We start from the raw sequence: 10,293 nt of genomic DNA on the forward strand, positions 1-10,293 counted from the left end.
TATTAAAAATAAATATCAAGCCACTTATTGAATTTATTTATTGACTTGGCGTTTAACTTTTCACTGTGCAACAGATCTTTTTAGGTAAAACCTGAAGGTTTTTTCTCCATTTGAAAAATATTTAGTATATTTAAAAAAATGGTTGAACAATACCTTTTCTTCAGAATGCAAAAACAACACTTTCTGCCCTGTAGTGGGTAAATATTAAGTTAAAAATATGCCGCTTTTGCTGAGATATAGTACATTTTCTGGGCATTCCGAAAACATGCACAACCGAAACTTTACGACTTTTGATTTATGAAGTTCTTGAAAGGAGTGGGCGATATTATACGTAAATAAATGTAGAATTCAATCCAATAACCGTGTTCAATTTTGGATTAATATAAATATATCCAAACATACATATAAACGCAGTATTATCTTGATCACGACCACATGAAGAAAAGGTGATCAGCCCTCCGCTTCAGGTACCAGTCCAGAGTAATATTGAATAATTATCAGAGTGCAAAAATCACTTATATTTATTTGCTCCCCCCTGGGAATCGAATCCGGGACCTCCTGAACGGTAGCAGAGCGTGCTGGCCATTACACTACAGAGGCGGATAAGAGTATACTAATATGCAAAGGCAAATAGCCGCAAGTTAAAAACAGTAGTTTTGACATAAACGCGTTTATAGTTAACTTAAAATTATGCTTTTTGCCAACACATGTATCACATTAATAGAATTTCGCGGCTATTTGGATAATGAATATCTCAGTAGAGGAAAAAGATGGAGCAAAGTCTGTGATTGTATATGATAGAGGCCAGGTATAAGAATGCTTTGGGCCGTGTTACGCCAAACAGCCGCAACTTGAGTTACGGCTAGTTCCCTTTACACATTAGTATAGTCAACACGGAATCGCCTAGAAGACGCGTCATTCCCTGTATGATTTTCAGTATTACCCCGGACTGGTACCTGAAGCGGAGGGCTGATCACCTTTCCTTCGTGTGTTGACGATCAAGATAACACTGTGTGTGTGTATATGATGCAGTGCCCTATGCACCATTGGGGTGCGGTGCATCTACATAAGGGCTCGAATGAAAAAAAATAATTTTTAATTACCTAACGTCCAAGTGACTCTGAAATCTAGCTACGGCTTATGCAACACCGTTTATCATGTCCCTACTCGGGCTTCAACTTTATAAGTTTCATAGCCTATGCCTACTCGTGAGTGGATTTACTCTTTATGTTTAAAGTTACTATAATTTCATGTAATTCATGAGTGAAAATTCTAGGCAATGATTTTCTTAGGTATTTATAGGCGTTCAAATGGTGATCACCACAATCGTACAATCGCTATAAACAAGACAAATCAACCTTGTAAATCCTTCTTCCTCTAATCCTCATCCGCACCCGATGGTGCATAGGGCACTGCGTCATATAAACGCAGCGTCATCTCGATTGTTGACACACGAAGGAAGGGTGATCAGCCCTCCGCTTCACGTACCAGTCCAAGGTAGTATTGAATAAATATTATAGTGAAAAAGTCACTTGTATTTATTTGAACCCCTCCGCCCGGGAATCGAACCCGGGACCTCGGGTACGGTAGCCGAGCGTGCTGACCACTACGGAGGCAGACATATAGACAGTTGAATTAGTTGCATCTCTCAACTAGTTGGATTTCAACAAGAATAGCACCGATTTGTAAAGCTTTTTTCTAACATTAATTTAATAGTACAAAAATGGATAATTTCTTAAATGCACCTTGTATTTTTCGTCTCGAAAAAATGTTTTTTTTTCACTTTTTGTGATCAATTTATACTGCATGTCTTTTTGACATCTCAACATGGATGAAGAAGAATATGGAAGTCTGGGCATTTACGGGGCTTACGACCGTCATAGGCTGGCTTAAGTGATCTTTTTTTTTTTTAAACCCTTATCCGCACCTCAGTGGTGCATAGGGCACTGCATCATATAAACGTGGTGTTATCTTGATCGTTCTAAGCATGAAGGAAGGGTGATCAGCCGTCCGCTTCGGGTACCAGTCCAGGGTAATATTGAATAAATATTAGAGTGAAAAAAAAACACATTTTATTGAGCAGAAACTGTTTTATTAGTATGTGAGGTCTAACTTCTAGAAGTTATTCTATAATATTGATAATATTCTGGAATATACTGTTCAAATTCGAAACGTGGTGCTTGAATTCTATAGAGACAACTATGGTGAGATGAAAGAAGCTTTTTATTGAGTAGAAACTGTTTCTTTTGTATGTGACGTCCGAATCCTGGATTATATTCACATACACGAGGAGAAACGCTAGATATTATCCTTTTCACTATCCCAGACTCCCGTATTCTTCTTCATCTCTGTTGAGATGTCAAAAAATCATGTAAAATATAACTCCTAATTGGAGATACTCCAAATTTGTGAACAAGTATTTGGTTGATGTTTTACAAAATGTTGTAAATTTGTGCTGGATTATTTATTAAAACGGGTAGTTAGGTGAAACCTTTCAGTATAAGTTAAACTAGCAGTACACGACGGAGTCCTGGTTTCAACCCTAATGTATGAAAGTCTAGCATGTAGAAGGATGAAAGTAGACTGGATGCAGTCGGGATGCCGTCTCTCAGTGCGGCAAGACCATGTATGGTAGATGTTCCAATGGTGATATAAGGAAAGGGTGCAAGGCTGAGATGAGCACTATCCAGCAAACTAAGGAAGGCGGCTTGGGATGGTTTGGGAAGGATGAGAGTAGACTGGATGCAGTCGGGATGCCGTCTCTCAGTGCGGCAAGACCATGTATGGTAGATGTTCCAATGGTGATATAAGGAAAGGGTGCAAGGCTGAGATGAGCACTATCCAGCAAACTAAGGAAGGCGGCTTGGGATGGTTTGGGAAGGATGAGAGTAGACTGGATGCAGTCGGGATGCCGTCTCTCAGTGCGGCAAGACCATGTATGGTAGATGTTCCAATGGTGATATAAGGAAAGGGTGCAAGGCTGAGATGAGCACTATCCAGCAAACTAAGGAAGGCGGCTTGGGATGGTTTGGGAAGGATGAGAGTAGACTGGATGCAGTCGGGATGCCGTCTCTCAGTGCGGCAAGACCATGTATGGTAGATGTTCCAATGGTGATATAAGGAAAGGGTGCAAGGCTGAGATGAGCACTATCCAGCAAACTAAGGAAGGCGGCTTGGGATGGTTTGGGAAGGATGAGAGTAGACTGGATGCAGTCGGGATGCCATCTCTCAGTGCGGCAAGACCATGTATGGTAGATGTTCCAATGTTGATATAAGGAAAGGGTGCAAGGCTGAGATGACGACTATCCAGCAAACTAAGGAACGTGGTTTGGGATGGTTTGGGCATGTAGAACGAATGAGTGAAGAAAGAACAGCAGAACAAATAAATGAGGCGAATGCAGTTGGAAATATAAGCAGTGGAAGACCGAGGCAAACTTGGCATATTGGGTAATATTGAATAAATATTAGAGTAAAAAAAATGAACTGTATTTATTGGACCACCCCTGTTGGGAATCGAACCCAGGACCTCCGGTACGGTAGCCGAGCGCGCTGACCATTACACTGTGATGGGTCTTACACAAGTTTTGTATAAATGGCAAACGCGGCAAATGCACACACAAAAATGACATTGAAACAGATGTTTCCGAGCTAAGGAGCATTTCGGTGGATAGGTGTGTAGTTTATTTTCCCAAAAAAGCAATTGGCGTGTTCGAAGACTTTGTTATATTATGAATTTTGATGATTCTGGAAGCAATAATTTTAAATAATACTTTTAAGAACTATGATTTAAGCTAATAAAATGTGTTTTTATTACAAATTGTTTCATTTCCATTGATATACTAGCTACACCCGGTCGAGCGTTGCTGCGACTCAGTCTGGCCGAATGGAAAAGTAAGAAAAAAGAAAGTACACACCGCTCAGTCCTTTCAACAACGTCATAAATCAAAAATCGACAATTTTTAGTTGTGCATGTTTTCGGAATGCCCGTAAAATGTACTATATCCCAGCAAAAGAGGGATATTTTTAACTTAATATTTACCCGCTGCAGGGCAGAAAGTGTTGTTTTTGCATTTTGAAGAAAAGTTATTGTTTAATTATTTTTTTAAAATATACTAAATATTTTTCAAATGGAGAAAAAACCTTCAGGTTTTACCTAAAAAGGTCTGTTGCACAGTAAAAAGTTCAATAAGTGGCATGATGTTTATTTTTAATACATTGTATTATATTTTTATACTTAAAAAACGTTCTCCTGAAAAATCAGGTTTTATAATTTATGACGTTCTTGAAAGGAGTGAGTGATATGTTACTCTTATGTATGTAACATATTTTGAAATAATTATTCGAAAACGCACGAAGTTGTGAACGGTTTAATACAGGAGGCGCTAGCTACAGTATCTACTTTAAAAAAAATATATAATAATGTAGGTACCAGTGGCGGTGCTTCCCTAGAAGCCCAAAAGCCCGGCTTGCCTAACAACTCCAAATAAAAATGACTAAATCAAGACCAAATGATTAAAAATACATAATTAATGTGTGACCATTTTTAAATTATCGCGCGCTTACATGATTATTAAACACTATGCATGCCATTATATGGTGATGGTACTTATTGGTTATGGTTAATATCTGAGGAAGATATTTTACTATAGTGAACATTTTCTTTATTTCAAGGTGATGGCTATACCTTACAAAAGTTACATGTTAGCATATTTTTACAATGATTACAATACATTGTTTATATTTATAATACTTTCTGGGTGCTTACTATACTGGGAATGATATGAGGTGAAGAAATTATAGGTACATCATGTATTCACGAATGTGAAAAATAATGGGCTTGCTTTACTGATAAACCCTAGGCACGCCACTGGTAGGTACCTTGTTAAATTCTTAGAATCAGTAATGGGCATAACTAATCGGGAATATTATATATGTTACTCTTATGTATGTAACATATTTTAAAATAATTATTCGAAAATACACGAATTTGTCAACAGTTTAATACAGGAGGCACTGGCTACCCCTGGCCACAGTACCTACTTAAGCTACAAATTTTCCCTGCTGACAGTACTCGCTAGATGAGTTTTCCAAAATGGCGCGTGCGCGAGAAAATATTACAGCGAATGTCAAACCTTCGCAGAGTAATATATTTTTTATTATTACATATGATTTCATCTCGAGTTTGATAACAGCAAATGGTATGTATTTTTAACATTAATGTACTATATTTTGTATTGTTCACTCGGTGATCCGACCGGAAACTCGATATACGTTCCGGCGATTCAATGTGCTTTTAATGTGTTGTAATGTGAGTTTAACCATTTTTAAAAGAGAATCACTTTGGCTGATTTTCTTCGGTCATCCAGAGAGTTTATTTTATTTATTTTTTATTTTATTTTATTGTAAGGAAGAACAACAGTTACAATATATGATAAATCAGAATACAAACAAAAAATTCATGACTACCAATTACAGTTCTACACACCTATGCATAAGAAAAGTCTACATATAAGAAGAGACATGAGACAAGGATGGGATATCATTCATTTTCATTATTTATTTTAATCCTTACTGGTCCAATGTCGAATCTCATTCGACATGGATTATTTCCTCTTAGGTCCCATGTCGGATGATATTCGACATATTTTTCAACATTAGTATTATTTATTTCAATTCCAAGCTTACATTTTTGTCACTCGTATCTATTAGAGCAGAGGGCAACAAAATATTTTTTTCCAATTGGAATGTAACTGTTCAAATAGTTTTTCCTATCACTCAATTTTATTAAATTTATTGAACGAAGCATTTGATTATAATGTAAATAATCCCCATGTGAATTTATTGTCGGTTTAGTTCAATTACGTTAAGTGTTACCAGGGTTTAATTAAAATGAACCTTTACGGGAGTATGGACGTAAATGAACGTCGCGACGTTGACAAATCTGGATTATCTTCTGATTAAGAGCACTTGACTATGCCTTACATAGATTTATGTACATGTATACTTTATAAGATTTATTTAATGTTGGTAAAAAGGTCTCTTCGAGCCATGGAAGAGGGAAAACTGAAGTAGCAAATAAATAATAAATAAACCTCTGTTCTGTCCAGACCGCATCTAACCTAACCTCTGTTCCGTCCAGACCGCAGACGACAACGACGCGTCGTTGCGAATTTTCCTGAAGAAGTATCGACGTTAATGAACTTCGAAGTCCGTCTGTCAGTTAGTATGATGTAACTTGTATAGCAATGACATCTGTGGATATTTGTGTGTAATTTTGTCATAATTGAAAAATATTTCCAAGAGGTGTTTTTTAATGTTTTTAAAAATTATTTGAACACAATTTCTATCTTCATAATACATCGATTTAATAAAAAAATCATGTTAAAAGAACTCACTCCCCAGAGAAAGTCCGACATCAATTTTCGTACTCCCGGAAAGATTAAGTTGATATGATATGCTTTATCGAATATTGAGAAAAGGCGTCGGTTCGATTACAGTTTGGGAACGCTCGGCCGTCCCGTTCTCCCCCCGCCATATTGTTGACCCGCGAGTCGAGTCCGGGCGTAGCGCGGGAACTGTCGCGTCGGCTGAAACACGGCAAAACCGCCCGAAAATGAACCGCAAACAATCACAAATACCTGACGTTCATTTCTAGTCGAAATATACGCGAAAAAAACAGCCCGCTGTGTGCGAAAAGCGCAAAGTTACGCGCAGTGTCTGTCTCTACACACCTGTCATACGAGAGTGATTTTCGGTACCTTGACGTTATATTTTGGTGTATTTTTTTAAACTCCAACGCAAATATATATCGTGAATTTAAGTATTAAACTATAATATACAGCTAAGGTTTGTTATAATATATAAAATATATTCTTAGACTATTCATTGATTTGTAGAACTCCATTTTAATTTATGTATTACTCAAATCCATTTTAATTTATGTATTGTCAGCCTCCGTAGTGTAATGGTCAGCATGCTCGGCTACCGTTCTGGAGGTCCCGGGTTCGATTCCCAAGGGGGGTGAAATAAATATGAGTGATTTTTTCACTGTAATATTTATTCAATATTACCATGGACTGGTACCTGAAGCGGAGGGCTGATCACCTTTCCTTCGTGTGTAAACGATCAAGATTACACTGCGTTAATATGACACAGTGCCCTATGCACCATTGGGGTGCGGATAAGGGTTTTATTATTATTATTATTATTATTACTCAAATCACACGCAGATTTTTTGAGTCTACTCAGTTGTATTTTAATGTTAAAAAACACGTAAAAATTAAATTTGTGACAATATTTCCGCCTAGTTATGGCATTTTTAAACGAATTGTTATTTTGCATGTGTTTTTAAACAATTAAAAACAACTTAGTAGACTCGAAAAATCTGTTTTATTTAACAATGAGTACATATTTTATTATTAACGTAAATTGTATACATTTATTTAAATCACAATTTTAAATATATTTACTTATAAAATAATTATTTGGCAGAGACCCACCAAGCCACCTTGTGTGTCTTGTCGGTGGAGTTCTTTTTTAATACATTTTTTATTGTTTTTATCCATTTTTACCTAATATACACACAAAGAAGAGAGAAAAATTAAGAATATACACATTTTACAATCTTCATAAAATAAACTCTTGATCATTCACCCATTCCTTTAATATAACATAACTGCCTGACATGTCGCTCACTCCTTTCAACAACGTCAAATATAAAAAAAACTTGATTTTTCAGGAGAACGTTTTTAACGTTTAAAAATATAATAAAATGTATTAAAAATAAATATCAAGCCACTTATTGAACTTTTTACTGTGCAACAGATCTTTTTAGGTAAAACCTGAATGTTTTTTTCTCCATTTGAAAAATATTTAGAATATTTAAAAAAAGTAATCAAACAATACCTTTTCTTCAAAACGCGAAAACAACACTTTCTGCCCTGCAGCGGGTAAATATTAAGTTAAAAATATGCCGCTTTTGCTGGGATATAGTACATTCTCTGGGCATTCCGAAAACATGCACGGTAATGATCTGTTTAATTATTTTTTAAATATACTAAATATTTTTCAAATGGAGAAAGAACATTCAGGGTTTTTTTTACCTATAAAGATCTGTTGCACGGTAAAAAGTTCGATAAGTGGCTTGATATTTATTTTTAATACATTGTATTATATTTTTAATCTTTAAAAACGATCTCCTGAAAAATCAGTTTTTTTTTTTAATATTACGTTGTTGAAAGGAGTGAGCGATATATGACTTATGTAAGTAATATATTTTTTTAATTTAAAAAAAATTACAGCTTTTGGCTACCATTTTGCTATATAATAATAATCCTGGGTTCGATTCCCACAGGGTCAAAATAAACAAAAGCGATTAGTCTTGTATTTATTTAATATCGCATCATGTATATAACGATCAAGATAACACTGCTTCGATTCAGTGCCCTATGCACCATTAGGTACAGAAAATGATAAAAATGTGTCGGGTTGTGGTCCCGTGGTTAGTGTCGCGGACTCTTGAGTCAGAGTTTCTCGGTTGGAACCCACTCTACCACAATTTGCTACCTATTTCTAATAATGAGCCGCTTAGGCTCACAGAAAAAGCATGAGATTGAAAATTTTGTGTAAATAATAATTAAAAAAACACAAATATTTCTCTTTTTTATAAAAAATATGGAAAAAAACGCTAGTCTGAAATTTCGTTCATATATACTTATCGATAATGTATTATTGTACTCTCGATATAGATGAAGAAGTTTACTGGAAATTTGGGTGTTTACAGGGGTCGGCAGAGAGGATAGAACGCCACGCCAATCTATATTTGCCTCTTCCACATTCATGCATCCCCTCATACATACCCGCCGATCATTCCCACTCCTAACCTGACCCATTTCAAGTATTTGAAATACTTCATCGTGTCAAGTTTTTCTCGGTCTTTCTCTGGTCCTATTTCCGACTACGTTCGCCTCTTAAATTGTTTTTGCTGTTATTTCTTCGCTCATTCGTTCCGCGTACACAAATCATCCTAACCCTTTCAATTTTCACTCTCAATTCCCGTCTAATTATAGCCGCTTAAGAAGTTTCACTTCTAAAATAAAATTAAATAAAATAAATAAAAAAAATAAAAAAACCCTTATCCGCACCTAATGGTGCATAGGGCACTGCGTCATATAAACGCAGTGTTATCTTGATCGTTTACACATGAAGGAAAGGTGATCAGCATTCCGCTTCAGGTACCAGTCCAGGGTAATATTGAATAAATATTACAGTGAAAAAATCACTTATATTTATTTTACCCCCCTTGGGAATCGAACCCGGGACCTCCAGAACGGTAGCCGAGCGTGCTGACCATTACACTACGGAGGCGGACAAAATAATCATGAATTATTAGTCCTCTTCCTGGCTTCATCCCAACTTATCGTCTTTGTGGACTGTCGGAGTCAGCTCTCCTCGTCCTCAGGCTGTAGGTCCTTCTGTCATATACAACGTCACCTAGGCCATGCCTTGGGATCATGTAATCTCTCTGCAGCATCCATGAATTCTCTGGTCTCCCTCTAGATGCCTTTCTATGGAGATTGCCTGGTTCACAATATGATCAGGTTCTCTGCGCCCTATGTGCCCATACCACCTCCAATTGCCTTTCCCCTACCTTACTATTGATGCCTGTTACAGCCAGGCTCCCACGAATGCGTCAACTCTTCATCTTGTCTCTAAGGGACACTCCATGAATTATAAGTAATTTAAATCAAAATGTTTGCTACATTATTTTCCTTTAGGTCAACAAAGTCGCTAGACCGCTGACTGTTTTTTTTTTAAATCCACATTGACGTAGCTTCAAGACCGCAGCGACCATTCACATCTCGGTGTTGACACAATATCCAGGCCGTTGTGACCTTTCGACTCAATATATGTAGATAAAATTAAATGACGGTTAACTGTCTTCAGCTTGGCGCTGACGACGTTTCACTACCTTAGTGACATTTTGATTTAGCGTTTTAGCTTCGGATCGTAGTGACCTTGTGACTGAGTGCTAACACACTTCGGACCACAGTGACCGTTCAATTCAGTCGTAATACGTTTCGGGCCGCAGTGACCATTTGACGTGAGTGTTTACGGTTCAGACCGCAGTGATCTTTCAATTCATTGTGTAAACCCCTCGGACCGCAGTGCCCTTTCAATTCGGTGTCTTCAATTCACGCTTCGGGCCACAGTGACCGTTCAATTTAGTGGAAACACGCTTTGGGCCGCAGTGAACTCTTAGTCCAGTGATACGCTTCGGATCGCAGTGACCTC

This window comes from Brachycentrus maculatus, unplaced genomic scaffold, assembly GCF_059751285.1.
Source record: "Brachycentrus maculatus isolate JH-2025_06_01 unplaced genomic scaffold, ASM5975128v1 h1tg000342l, whole genome shotgun sequence".
NCBI classification, from domain to species: Eukaryota; Metazoa; Arthropoda; class Insecta; order Trichoptera; family Brachycentridae; genus Brachycentrus; species Brachycentrus maculatus.